We start from the raw sequence: 13,841 nt of genomic DNA, 5'->3' as shown, positions 1-13,841 counted from the left end.
GAGATGTGTGTGTGGGGGGGTGGTTGGGGGGGGCGGCGGTCCCGCCGTACCCACCTCGTCGCTGCCGGCACCGCGGGCGGCGGGGGGCGGGGCGGGGAGGGGCGGGGCGGCGGCGCGGACACCCGCGTGCCGAGCGCGCTGCCCCCGCCCACCCACCCCCTCCCTTCCCCCTCCAGCGAGGGCGGGGTCACCGCCGCCTTCCCGGCGGGCACCTCGCGGCGGCGGAAGTGGGAGGGGGCCGGGCGGGCGACCGGGCTCCGCTCCCCGCCCCGCCCCGCCCCGCCCCGCCGCTGGCGGGAAGGCCGCGCGTGCGCCGGGCCGCGCGTGGGCGGGAGCGCGGAGGGGCGGGGTGGCGGCGCGGCTCCTCGCGCAGAGCGGCCCCGCGCCCTACCCGGGGAGGCGGGGGGGGGGGCGCGAGGGGGCGTGGGGCGCCGGGACACGGGCGCTTCCCGCCCCCGGTGTTCGCAGCGGCCCCACGGGAGGCGACTGGCAGTCAACCGCGATTGCTGTTCTGTCGCGACATCCGCGGTTCGAGGGTGGGAGCTTCGAAAAAGGGGGCTGGAAGGCAAGGTTAAAGAAAACTCAGCGCGAGATGTCTTCACGTTTATTGCGCGTTTACAGGTTTATCGCGATTGAAGCGCCTCCGCCCACGGCTGGAAGGCCCCTCGGCCCGGCTGCCCCGCAGCCTTCAGCGGCAGGAGGTGCCACGCTGGGGGAGCGCATTTAGCAAGCGAGGAGGTGCGGAAGGCAAAGCATCGCTTCACACCTCGGCTGCAACTTCCCTCTTTGCTCACTGTTTCCCCCATTTTTGCTTGAACACGCTTCCCGGCGGTGGCTGGGCTTCCCCCTTCAAGGCGTTGACACCCAGTTATGGCAGAAAAGCATGTGCTCCTGCCCGCCATAAATACTCCCCAGGTAAATAGCGGCACCCTTTTTTCTTTTTTTATCAGTGGGCAGGAGCTGACAGTGCAGAGTCCAGTGGCCCAAAAGGCCTGGGAGCAGATGCCGAGTGACTCTTTTACAGACTCGAAGAAGAGAAAGAGAAACTGGGATCCGGCAAACACCGGGATCGGCGGCTTTGCCGGTGGGGCTTCAGGTGCAATAGGGCCCGTCGCCCCACCGTGGCACCTGCAGAAGGGAAGTGCCACTGCTGCCCCTCTGCAGACCGACGTGTTGGCCCAGGCCCACCTTCGGTGGCGGCGAGGGTCTGTGCGCCCGGCTTTGCCGTGTTTTGGGGAGGCAGGGGCCGTCCTTCCCTCCCTCCGGCTCTATTTGGGCTTACATGTATCTATGCTTGCATATAAAAACATACTTAATACGTGATTGAATCATTCACTGCGGCCCTTTACACCAATAATAAGGACACCAAAACATACCCAAACTGCCCCTTATATCCACACCGAGTTGAACTTGCAAACAAGACCAGGGCCCCACTTCCATGAGGAGAGGGGTGCGGCAATTCCCGGGGTACTGCCGAACCCTGGTTTCAAGAGACGGATGGGGGGAGACGCAGCCTTGCCTGGGATGGGCAGGGTGGGCTTCATCCCTCCTGGCTGCAGGCACCGAGGCTCAGCCAGGTGCTTGAGGCTCCCCGTAGAGTCTGGGGAAAAATGGGCAACCCCCAGGATAAGCCAGTCAGTTCATTTTGGGGCCCCATCTGGATCTGCCCATTTCTGCTTCTCGGCTTTAAAGAAAACCAAAAATGCAAAGACCTGAAGCGCTCCGTGAATTTTATATCTGGATCCACTTGACCTGGGAGCGTCTCTTTGCACTTTGTACCGCCAGATGGGCATCGGGGAAGGCACTCCTCTTCTGTCCCAGATCCACCAGCAGGAAAGTCCTGGATTCACTCCAGGACTTCAGCAAAGTCCTGCTCCTTCTCTCCAGACATTGGTGGGAGTTTGCTGTTACCTTAAATGAAAGAGCAGCCCCACTCCTGTGCTCACACTGTTAATTAAAACACTTTGCTTTAAACGCGGCGCACCATTCTTACAGCTCAGCTCTGCTACCATCCCGCATCCAACACCTGCAAGCCAAACACGCAAGCTGGATGATCTCCAGGTAGTACCAAAACAACTTTTTTACAGCCATCCTTTTACAGGGTAATTACAGGCATAACTTACAGGGTAATAAACGGGGATAACTTTTTATCCGCTTGCAGTAAAACTAATTTCAGTGACCTGTCTCACTGCGGTAGAACCAGGAGAAAACCCTCCCTTCTTCACTGAGTTTTATGGAAGTAAGGGAAAAATCAAGGCTGAGGACCAATGGTGTCGGTCAGGTCATCATGTCACTTAGGATGGAGGTAACCAGAATCAACCCGTCCAAAACTGGCAAATTTTGGTAAAACTCTGGGTGCCCAGAGCTCTGATAGTGTCTTTCTAGGTAGATTGAGGAAATGAAGCTGATGGGACTGATAGGGTCTGTCTGTCTGTCCGCCCCCAGCAATTCCTTCCGACTCCCTCAGCGTCAGCTGAAGGATAGTCAGAGGAGAGGCTGCGCTGCACATATCCATGGCCTTAATTTAAAAAACCTAATTGCCCAGGAGCTAGATTAAAATGAGAGAAAGAGGTTTTCCTTGCAGGATGTATGCATGCAAGCTGATGCATACAGCCTCCTGATGCCGCCGCTCCCAAAAACACCAACCGGGGATAGGCGGGGAGTGACGTGCCGGCAGCCTGTCTGTCTGCGCCGACATTTCGGATTAAGTAAGTAGCCATAGAAACACCGACAACAGGAGGTCGAAATGGCCCGAATAAAAAATGAGCTTTTGCTCCCTCCGTGCCTGATGTCACCGTCTCACCCAGGGAGCTCAGCGTCTTCCAGGAACATCGGGCTGGACAGCATCGCGAACGTAAGAGTAAGCAATAATGGGGAAAAAGGCACCAAACCCAAACCGCCGCCTGGTTTTTATGCCTCATACATAAAATTCCTCGTAAATATGCCTCATTAATAAAATAAATAAATACAGTAATAGTGATTTCCTTTGGTTTCATAAACCAAGAAGCCGACGCCAATGTGAGAGGCTGCCAAAAGAGCTGGTCCTGTCCTCCCCTTGCTCCAGCCCTTCTCCTCATCCCGCTTTTGGCTCAGCACAGGTGTTTTTTGGCTGGGACAGTCGCCTTTCGGATGGGCTTGTTTCTGGCACGCAAGCGGGCGCTGACAAGGGAAGGTGAAAAAGCCCTTCTGGGTACCCAGTAACGTCCCTTCATCTCCCTCCCATTTATTTCTTCCTTAGCTCTCACTATTAAGTTTCCCACCAAGGACATTTATTTTCCCTCTATACTCTGTTTTTCAGCCACTTCATTTACTGCCAATTAACTGACTCACCCGATCTGAGCAGGATCAGCAGATAATGGAAATCTGGGTGTTTATGGGGGAAAAGACACAGTGCAAATGCCAGGGAAATGTGGCCAGGAGGTGCTTGGAAAGCCAAGGTATGAACATTTTAATTTACTGACTAGGGAATAATAGAAAACCCCCTTTATTTTGTTCTTCTCCAAAGAATATAAATAGTAACGCAGACGCTTTATGGCCGTTACTCCGTTAAGCTGAAAGCTGATGTCCCAGCTAAGTTTCTTTTTTTCCCTGCAAGGTGAAGCAGCATCCCCAGCCCCGTCAGGCAGGGCAGGGGGAGACCCCTTCCCCATCATGCCCAAGCCCTACTGCCCAGGAACCCCCCCGGGGCCATTTCAGAGCAGGGGCTTGAGCCTAATTTGTGGCATAAGGGTAGAGGAGGAACAGCCTGAGGGCTTGGCTCTGCCAGGAGAAAGTCCTGGCCACCCTAGCAGGGCCTGGTGTGCACCCGAGACTGAGAAAATAGGGGTAAAGGTTGCAGCATTTAGTATTTTCCTAATTTTATAGGTCTGCCCTCCTCTGAAATGGTCTACTCCGGGTAGCTTTGTTGCCCCGGGTCTTGCACTTCGTAAAAGCACTGTTTAATATTCCTGGATATGTATGTGTGTGTATATATATAAAAAAACATATAATTATATATATTCCATAAACATTATATATTTTTCTGTATTATATAAATAGATTTTTTTTTATCTGTAATATAAATATACATATATACATTCTTGGATTCCAAGAATGTATATATGTATATTTGTATTATATACATATACTCCCAGGAGATGCATCTGGGCATTCAGCAAAGCAGACATGCTATACACATGGATCCCCAAGGGTGTGTGTATATATATTTTTGCATAAACATATGTTATATATTTATCATATAAATATATATTACTTTATATAATTATATATATTCTATATATTTTATAGATTTTGATATGATATAAACATATGTATAATATAAATGTGCATCTATAAAGAAATATGTAACATATATAAATCTATAAGATATATAGACTATATATAATTATATATAGTAATTTATTACTTTTTTAAATCATTTTTTTGGCAGGAAGAGACAGTGAATGGCTGGGAAAAAGTAAAAATCACCCTCTCAGGCCCCTTGGCTGGGACGCATGGGGCACGCTCCGCCCGTGCTCCGCCACCTCCTGTTTGTCCAGCGACTGCAAACACCCGCCTGATGGATTCCTGGGTTGCTCTGGAGACTGGTTTCCCGTGACCAACGCCCATTTGCAATATTTTGTAAGTGAGAAGAGGCTCATCAGCGAGCACCATCGGTCCCACTCCAGTTTTCCCTTCAAACTGCCTCTGCTGGCTGGGGAGCAGCAGAGTTAAAACAATACGTGCTCAGGCATAAGCCCGGGAGGATGTAAAGCATTGCATTAACAAATTTAATAGCCCCAAATAGATCAAAGCTTTCAAATCACATACTTAAAAAAAACCCCTCTTGGGCACCAGTCCGTGACCCCAGGACTCCAACATGGGATGCAGAAACCTGCGACTACATTCTTCTGAAATCTTTGCCAAGCGTTTAAAAAGGTATAAAAATCCACGATCTATGGCCAGCAGCATAAGGCTGCTCCAGCATTGAACCAGGTGGAGTTGAGCGAGGACTGTGCGACCAGGGCGTGGGCAGGGAGATCCCTGTAAACGGGGCTGAGCATCCCAGGCAAACTGTTGAGGTGCTTCAGCCAATCGTTGTGCGGGCTTTTCCTTTCAATTTTTAAAAAAATTAAATTAAAATAATTTTTTTTTTAAATTCTATGGCTTTCTCTCTTTCTTTTACATGTTTAAAGCAAGGACACACAGCACACCTTTGGGGCAACAGCTGAAAGCCACTGGATCAGAAACAAGCCCGGTCGCACCTAAAAATACCCTGTTAATAACCTCAGTGGGGACCGTCTGGAGGTTTCGGGTGCTCCTGCTCAGGGCTGCAGCACTCTTGAATAGTGTTTTTGTAACATAGCAAACCAGGAATTCAACAGAGGCAGTGAGGGCAGGGTCTCCTGCTTTGTATGGGGTTCGGTGGTGGTGGGGATGGCTGGAGCTGTTCCGGGGTCACAAGGTAATGGGGGTTATTTTGTCCACAAATAGGCTGGACAAAAGCTCTGGAATAATTCAGCATCTATTTTTAACTCCCTTCTTGCAGTGACTTTGCATCGCCTGGTGCCTTGTGGCACGTCGGCATGCAAACAGTCCACACCGCACTCCTGATACAAGGCTGTGAGGGGGCTTGGTTTGGAATAACGAAGCCCTTTCAGGTCCGGAGATGTTGGTGTGGCAGAGGGGAAGGCAGGGTTTCTACACGTCCCATCCCGTGAGCTGATTCTCCGCACACTGGAAGTCTATCTGCTGATTTTTTGTAGGAAATAAAGCCCTCGGGACAAGCCCTTATGGCAAACGACAAACGAGTCTTGTCCTCATCACCACTCGGTCGTCCCCCTTTCACATTTGCCCCTGGGCCTATTCCCACCACTGTAATTAAGGGCAAATCAGGTGTCAGCTCGCTCCATTGGACACGGCTGTAGAAATTGTTGGCACGGTGCTCTTCCTTTCGGGGCTGGAAGCCAAGCACTGGAGAGATGGGAGGAAAACAACTCGTTACGGCCGCGGTGGGGTGAGAGCCTTCCCCGTTTTCCCCCACGTGCTCAAGGCTGGACTCAGGACCTAGCTCAGACGAGGTGGCTGTGGCTGGACATCTGTGTGCCCACCTGGAGATCCCAGGTGGGGAGAGCCTCGCAGTGCCGTGCCAGCCTCACCCACCTCCCGGTGTCTGCGCCTACGATCAGGCAGGTCCCCTGCAACCAGGGGCATCGGTGGACCTTGGTGTGGGGATGTCATGCTGGTGCTGCAGGGGCTGACGTGGGTCTGGAGGTGATGGTAATGCTTTGTGTCCGCAAGGGATGGGGCTGAGCCGCTGGATGGTGAGTCTTTCCAATGATCCCTAGCTGCCCCATTGAGGTTGGATGGGGATGCTAACATCAAAATGTCCTGCTCTGGGCTTGGAGGTGAAGCCAGGAGGGCAAGGAGGCTCTATTGAAGAGGCACTGAGACCGGGCTGTTGGTATTTCCATGCCGACGACAGAGGTGCAACAGGGAAGCAAAACAGTGATGTGATGATGCCTTCAAGTGTCAGGATGAGGAGGAGTGGAGGAGGCAGCAACCTCCTTGCCCTGAGTCCACACTTGATGGCTGTAGCTTCTCCCTCCACATCAGCGGACCTGCTCTGGGGGCACAGGAGGTACAGTAAGGAGCACAAACATCAGCACTCATCCAGGATGGGAAATTACACAGCTGTGCTACCAAGCACAGCTCATCCTGGAGCCCCGGGTGGCCTGACCTAGCCCAAGGCTGGGCATGACACCCCGTGGGCCAATGCAACCGCCTCTGTGGGGTCGCAGTGGCCTCACGGGTCCCCTACAGAATGAGTGATTTTATCAGCCCTGGTAGCCTTTCGTCACAACCTACAGCTCGTCCTTTCTAATGATAAACCATCCAGGGCCCTGTTTGGGCCCATTGGCTTAATGAGGTCAGCACAGGAACTTTGATTGAAGTCCTAGCCCAGCGGACTAGGACTAGCCCTGCTGGTGACTCCTCCTGTGGGTTTGGTGAAACATCCCAGGAAGATTTTGGTGACTGACTGGCAGCCGGAGGCAAGGGGAGAGACAGGGTTACCCAGTCCTCTCTTGCTCCACCTGACCAAGCGGAGCATGGAGACATGTTTGACTGGCAAGTAATTAGGTCTTAAATGTTGGACCTACAGAAAGAAAAGACATTCACTGGGGCATGGTGAACCTGGCAATGAAAAAACAAACGTGTTGGTTAAGAACAAGACTAAAGGAGTGACTATAATTTCTCCGGTTTCTCTGCCAATAGACTGTGGGGTTTTCCTGGTGAGTCATAGATCTGCAGAAGAGCAGAGGCCAGCAAGGACCTCTGGAGCTGGGACCTCCGGAGGTCCCTCTGGAGGTCCCTCCTCCAACCCCTGCTATATCAGGTTGCTCAGGGCCAAGGTCTGCGTCTCCCAGGACAGAGATCTCGCAGCCTCGCTGGGCTCCAGTGTTGGATCACCCTCACAGAGAACGCATTTATTCCTAATATCCAGCTGGCATTTCTCATCTTCCACCTCGTGCCTGTTGCGCCTTGTCCTTCCCCTATGCAACCTCTGAGAGGAGCCTGGCTCCGTCTCCATCTCTGCTATGGATTTGCCTTTGCTGGTCTTTGTGAGGTTCCTGCTGGACCATTTCTTGGGTCTGAAGTTGTCTGGTCTCCTCTCTGGATAGCTCCTATTCCCATTCATGCGGGAGGTACTGAAAGCACTGACACGTTTTAATACAAAATCCCAGATTATGACAACAGGGAATGCCTTCAAGTAGTTAAGAGATATACACCTAAATACAGTAGTTTATGCTGCATGCAATGAGGTGCACAGAATTTTTTTGTATTTATTTTAAAGGTAAGTTGAATTTAAGGTAACATTAGAATCTGAATGAGAAGGGGAATACACAATATTCTCACAGAGGCAGACAGAAGCCGAGGCTTAAGGTGAAAGAGAAGGATAATCCTTAGTTATAGGAAAATTTAAGCACAAATTAGAATGGTGAATTTATCTATGCTAAAAACGTCCACCTCCTATCCCCACCCATCACAAAAAAATAATCTGACTGTATGCTTACTTAACAACTACCTCCGTATGTATTTCTTCCATCTGCAATACCGCATTAACCACACACTGTCAAATTTAAAAAGGAATAAAACAAAACAAATCAAAATCTTAGCTTCCTTCTAGCTGCTGCTGAGTTTCATAACACACAAAATAATCCTCAAGGTAAATAAGGAAAAGAAACACACAGCAAAGACCTACTACTCATTGTTGAACAATGTGTTTGTCTAGCAGCGCAAATCTGCGCAGCAGCCCTGCCCTCCAGCGTACCGGGGACCGTGCCCTGGGCTTCTGCGCCAGCCCCAGCTCTGTACAACTGGCTTCCCACCAAATGTCCCATCCGGAGAGGTGACCTTTTTTTTCCAAATCAGCGCATTTTTTAATGTTTTTTTTTTTTGCATGGTTATCCAAGCAGCTAGTTTCTGAGGGAGAATGAAGCTTGTGCTCACAAGCCTGTGCGCAGCAGCACAATGGAGTTTGTCCCAGAGAGGGAACAGTGCTCCTTAGCCAACTCCTAGCCCTGCAGCACTGCAAAACCAACCCCAGTGTATCCAAGTGACTCTTTTTTCCCCTGAAATGCATAAAATAAATCCATTTGAATTTCATGTCTTGCAATGGTTGTGCCAAGCCAGTAGCTTACTGACAGATCACCAGCCTCCTTCCCTGACATGTGCAGGATTATATACACCACTACTGGGGTAAGGAACCAAATGTCACCCATTCTCAAGCATATAGCAAATTCTCCAGGCCATCTGATCTTTTCTGGGCCCCTGTGGTCCGACTGGAGGAAGCGTATCCCATGATGGTGGTGCTGGCAAGCACCTGGGGGATGGAGCAGGCCAAAGGGCCAGTGGTAAGCTCCAGGTTTTCAGCTGGGCCATGTCCTCAGAGCTGCCTTTCGAGGAGCCAGCAGAGAAACCCTGGACCCACTGGTTTGCTTTGTGTTAGTGGGCTGCAGGTTGGAGTGACAGGATTGGGAAGATCCAACAGAAAGACACGACCAAAGCTGCTGCATCCCACAGCTTCATCGGCAACGTGAGGCTTCCTGACAGGCGAATGCCTCTCCACAGCTGCTTCTCATAGACATAACACGTGGTGTAAATACCGCCTTCATGAGGTCATGCTGCTGTAATTTCACAGAGGAGGAATGAGGCATCCTCGCGGAGATTTGGCAAGCTCTCGCTGGACCAAAAGTCAGGACGTCCTCAAGCCTGGAGCCACAGCTCAATGAGAGTGTCCTGCCCCCGGGAGAAATCTGCAAAGAGCTTGTGGTCCCTTTGGGTCCCCAATGTCCCTTCAGGTGCTTATATTTAAGGAGATGTAGGAGGAAGGCAAGAAATGCCAGCTGCTAACCCATTTCAAGTAATAGGATTGTTAACGCTGACTTATTGCTTTCATTTTGTTTTAATTTTAGATCTGCTCGTTTGGGGCACATTCTCTGAAAATGAAGTCTATAATAGAAAGGAGAAGATCACATATTTATTGCTACAAATGAGCATGTTTCTCATCTCTTCCATCACTTGCATTTCTAGCCAAGTCACCCACTGCCAGGCAAGCTCCCTGGAGCCCCTGGGACATGCTCGGGAGGATTTTTGTGGTAGGACAGTGACTCCCCACAAAGCCTGCCCTGCTCTTTTACCCCTTCTCTGGTGGAAATGGCTGGATTTCAGCCTTTTAGTTTTTGCCTGCTCCACTCCGAACTTCCCTGCTCCATCTCTGCTGAAACAATCCTGTTTCACAGACTCTCCCTAGAAAAAGCACTTAGTAAATCCTTTTAATTAAGGCCATGTTTGCATCCCTTAGTTACAGAGGGACAAAAGACTTCAGCTAGAACCCCTGCTAAAATGCTTTCTTCACAGTACTACATAGTCATGGAGAAGCCAGACAGAAGGTCAGAAAACAATTTATTTCTAGAGCCCACACCACTGCATATTTGACACCATAATCTCATTTTGGGGGCAAAGGCAGAGTCTCAGATGCGTTTGGACGACATGTCACAGCTGCTGAGGCTTTGCTGGTGGCAGCGCAAATCACCTCAGAGCACCGTCAGCCACCATCCTTTCCACCCAAGCTCGGGGTGGAGAGGGTTAAAATTTGCCCACAGTGCTGTTCTTTAAGTGTTGGATGATAAATCTATTGGGTGATAAATCTGTCTGTCGATTATAAATCACGTTTACTGTGGTTTAGCCATTTTCAAGGAGATGCTTACTGAAGTACAACCCATGCCTTCGGTGAGGTCCTGGAGGCTTCCTGAGGGCAACTGTGGTCCATCCTGGTGGGCCAGGCGGTGGCTGTAGGACACAGCACCGGCAGAGAAGAGGACTGCAGAGCAGCCAGCGAGCAGCCTCACACCACAGAGGGAGTCTGTTTTCCGAACCAAAGCCATACAGGAGGTCTGCAGCAAAAACGGGTGAGACTGAGCCACAGTTGCACCTCGAAACATCTTGAGAAGACATGATGGCACCTCCCCAGAGAAGGGATTTTCCATTTCTTGATCAGATATAGTGACGCCAAGGCTTGTGAGTCCCTCCCATGCTTGTCTGGGCTGCCTGCATGCTGGGCAGCAAGGGAGGGGATGACATCTGCACCCTGTTTGCCGAGTGGCATCATGTCCTGGGAGGGCATCAGCACTGCTGGAGGAGGCTCGGAGGGGAGTGGTGCAATATTTTTCCCACTAATCATTTACCGCACAGCTATGTTTTCTTTGACAGAAGTGGATGGTCCTGGTGCACACAAGTTTTGGTTTTCCACAGCGCTCCTGAGTGACTTGCTGCTTAACACAGCACGTGAGTAAGTAAGTGGCATTAAAACCCAGCCAGGCACAAATCAGGTTTGCGCTCCAGTCTGTGTCCTCCTTGGTGGGGGAAGCCTGTCTGAGGCAGATCTTCCTCATCTGGCTGCAGCAGACCTCTGGCAGCTTGTAGGAAGCATTGCAAGAGGCTTCTCTAAAGCCATCCATGCTTCCGTCACCCAAATTTGGGAGTGGATGACCATGAGGAAGTCCTTATGGAGGCTGTATTTGCAGGGGGAGCAACGAGGGCTAAATCCCGAGATCCTGGCTAAGCTTCTTACCCAGCAGTGAAATTGTGCTTTGACTGCAGCCGTGAAGAATGAAACATCATAAACATAAAGCCAGACTTTTCTGTCCCAGGTACATTTTCATGTGGGGTCCTAAAATTTTCAATCCTGAGCAAGTTGCTACCGGGGTAGGCACACAACAAGCCCAGAAGAAGTATTCCTTGCCCCAAAAAGCCCCTCGTCAAGGGAAGCACAATGAGTAATTCCTAAGGATCATTGCTCAGCACCTCAGAAATAGAGGGCAGGATAGGAAACCCAGTCTCTGAATGTGTGACTTCTGGACAAGATGGGGCCAGTGAGCAGCCTGAGCGAACGACCTCATGCCAGGCAGCAGAGAGACCCACAGCTACTGAAGGACAGGAGACCTGGGGTGTCTCCGCTGCCTTGGGCTACACTTATTACTGGGAGCATATAATGCCATGTGCTCCAAGAGCTGTATTTTGCCCCATCAACAGCTGCTAAAAGCCAACAGCATTTCTTATTCTGCAGTTGGGTTCTGATCAGATGAAAACTGGTACTTCAAAGCCAGGCTTCCCACCTCAGCCACACCTGATCTGTCCAAGAGCACTTTCCTGGGTTTTTTTGCCCTAGTTTCCTTAAGCTATGGGATGAAACACAAGTGAGTTTAATCTTCTACTACATGACTTTGCTGGAGAAATCCAGAAACACCCAGAAATGTTTTACAAGCTTATCAAGGGCAATAAATGTTCTCTGCTTGAGTGAAGGGGATTTCACAAGAGTTTGGCTATACTGGTGGAGGACTAGCTCTACAACACAGGCAGTTTCTCCCTTCTGGGTCCCTGAGCTTCATCCATAGCTGTGGGAAATGACCTCACATGCCACCAAGATCAGGCTGCAGAGAGACTGCAACGGGACCGCAGCATCGCAGGGTAGTGAGGAGCAGGCAGGAGCGAGAGGCTCTCACTGAATATAAATTGCACGGAGGAGCCAAATCCTGCAGCTTTCAGTAAAAAAGCTTGGAAACCGATTCGTTAGGAAGGGCAAACAGCAGGGGTTGTGGGGTTGCCAGCTGGAAGCCTCAAATAAGGAAAGCAACAAGTTGATTTACTGCGATGGTGAACATGCTGGGCCACATTCCTGTGTTAGCGGTGAGGGGACGATGCTGTTGTCTCTGTCAGCTGCACACATTTGACCTGGTGCTGGCCCAGGCAACAGCTGAAAGTGCTCTGTACGGGCTATATGCATAGTATGACCAAGCTAGCCTGACCTTTGGCATCTCTTGTCTCTGCATCGCCACACTGGGCTTTAAGGCGGGCTTGCCATTCGGGAAGTTTGGGACTGAAAAGAAAGTAAAAAAAATACGGCATTTTTTCATTTAAAGGGAAATAGGCTGAAAAAATCAGAAAGTTTCATGGCTATGCAAGAGGTTAAACTGGCAGGTGCTACCTCTCCAGGGGACGTGCCCTCTTTGCTCAGTGCTGTTCCTGCCGAGCCTGGAGCTCCAGGGGCTGCCCCGCGTCCCACCGGCTCCTCGGCTGGTGGCACCTCCGCCCAGCTCAGCGCAGGTGCCAGCTTGCCCTCCTTGCCCTCTGTCCCCGGAGGCAGTGCAAAGGTGGCTCCGCTCCAGCGGCTGCACGGCATGGCCAAACCCTGCCTCCGGCTGCAGAGCCACCACCCTGCCTCGTCACAGCCACCGGCTCCCTCCTTGCAGGTGGCTCGCCCTTTGCCCGCTCCGACCACGCGGGAACGCAGCGGGGTGCTCTGGTCCCCCACCCTGCAAGGATCCACATGCCAGATCCTTTGGAGAACTCCTCCCTGAGGCAGAGAGGTCCCAAAAGCCGGCATGGCAAAACAAGAGCTGGTTAAAGCAGCCTGCAGGGCTGGTGGAGCACCACCCCGTGCTCCTGTTCGGCCAGGGTCCCTCTTTTAGGGGTCTCCCACGAGGACTGCAGTTATTACAGCAAGCATGTTATTTATGGGAAGTGAGAGCATGCAGCCCCCGCAAGCCCCCCGCAGCCCCGCACAGTCCCCCACGGATGTTTTACGTGGTGCTGCAGGACCGACGCTGCGACATCTGCGCTGCAGGGCTGAGCACAGCAACGTCTTCGCGGCTACGGACCTTTTTTTACCTGCTCAGCACAGGGCCCAGCAGCAGAGGACCTTGTAACAGGGGTTAAAATGCTAAATACCCAAGTGACCAACACCTTGAGGATTGTGCTGTACTTCATCAGCTTCTTGGGTCTCTCCCAGCATCTCCATCAGCACGTGTTGATTGCAACCCTGTGGGACAGCAGATTTCACCCATTCGGCTGGGGGGTGGGGACACAAAGCCACACAGCTGGGAGCACAACAGCTTGTCAGGAAGCAAGCACAGGACTTTTTTCCTGGAGACAAAAGTTTGATGGGATCAGCTCATGAATTCAGCTCAAGGCGCAGAGCAACTTTTGCCTTTTTTAGAGGCCTGGAGGATTGGAAGCTCCCATAAACTTTAATGAGATACTTCTGCAAAACCATTAGTAGAAGCTGCTGAAAAGCCAATTATAGCCATTTATGGGGACTTAAGAAACTCCAGCAGCTATTCACCCAACAAAAGCTGGCAAAGCAGCCTTCCCTTCAAATTTCGTAGTCCCCTTTGTCAAGAACTTCCTCCTTTCTCTTGTCAGGTTTTAATCAAATTTGCCCAGGATGGGCGTATTTTCCTTCCCAAGCCACTTCTCCGTGGATCAGCCTGGAGCTGGATTCAGCTGGGCAGGGAGCCTGG

At 51.2% G+C, this 13,841-nt stretch overlaps 1 long non-coding RNA gene across 1 annotated transcript; it reads left to right on the top strand.

The window, feature by feature from the left end:
* The first annotated feature begins 419 nt into the window (after positions 1-419).
* Positions 420-4,882, top strand: LOC115344816. Its single transcript, XR_003924656.1, has 3 exons — positions 420-915; positions 3,299-3,437; positions 4,430-4,882. It is a non-coding gene; the product is annotated as an uncharacterized LOC115344816 (long non-coding RNA).
* The last annotated feature ends 8,959 nt before the right edge of the window (positions 4,883-13,841 follow it).

Source organism: Aquila chrysaetos, chromosome 8 (genome assembly GCF_900496995.4).
Source record: "Aquila chrysaetos chrysaetos chromosome 8, bAquChr1.4, whole genome shotgun sequence".
NCBI lineage: Eukaryota > Metazoa > Chordata > Aves > Accipitriformes > Accipitridae > Aquila > Aquila chrysaetos.
This window is presented reverse-complemented; position numbering and strand designations above follow the sequence as displayed.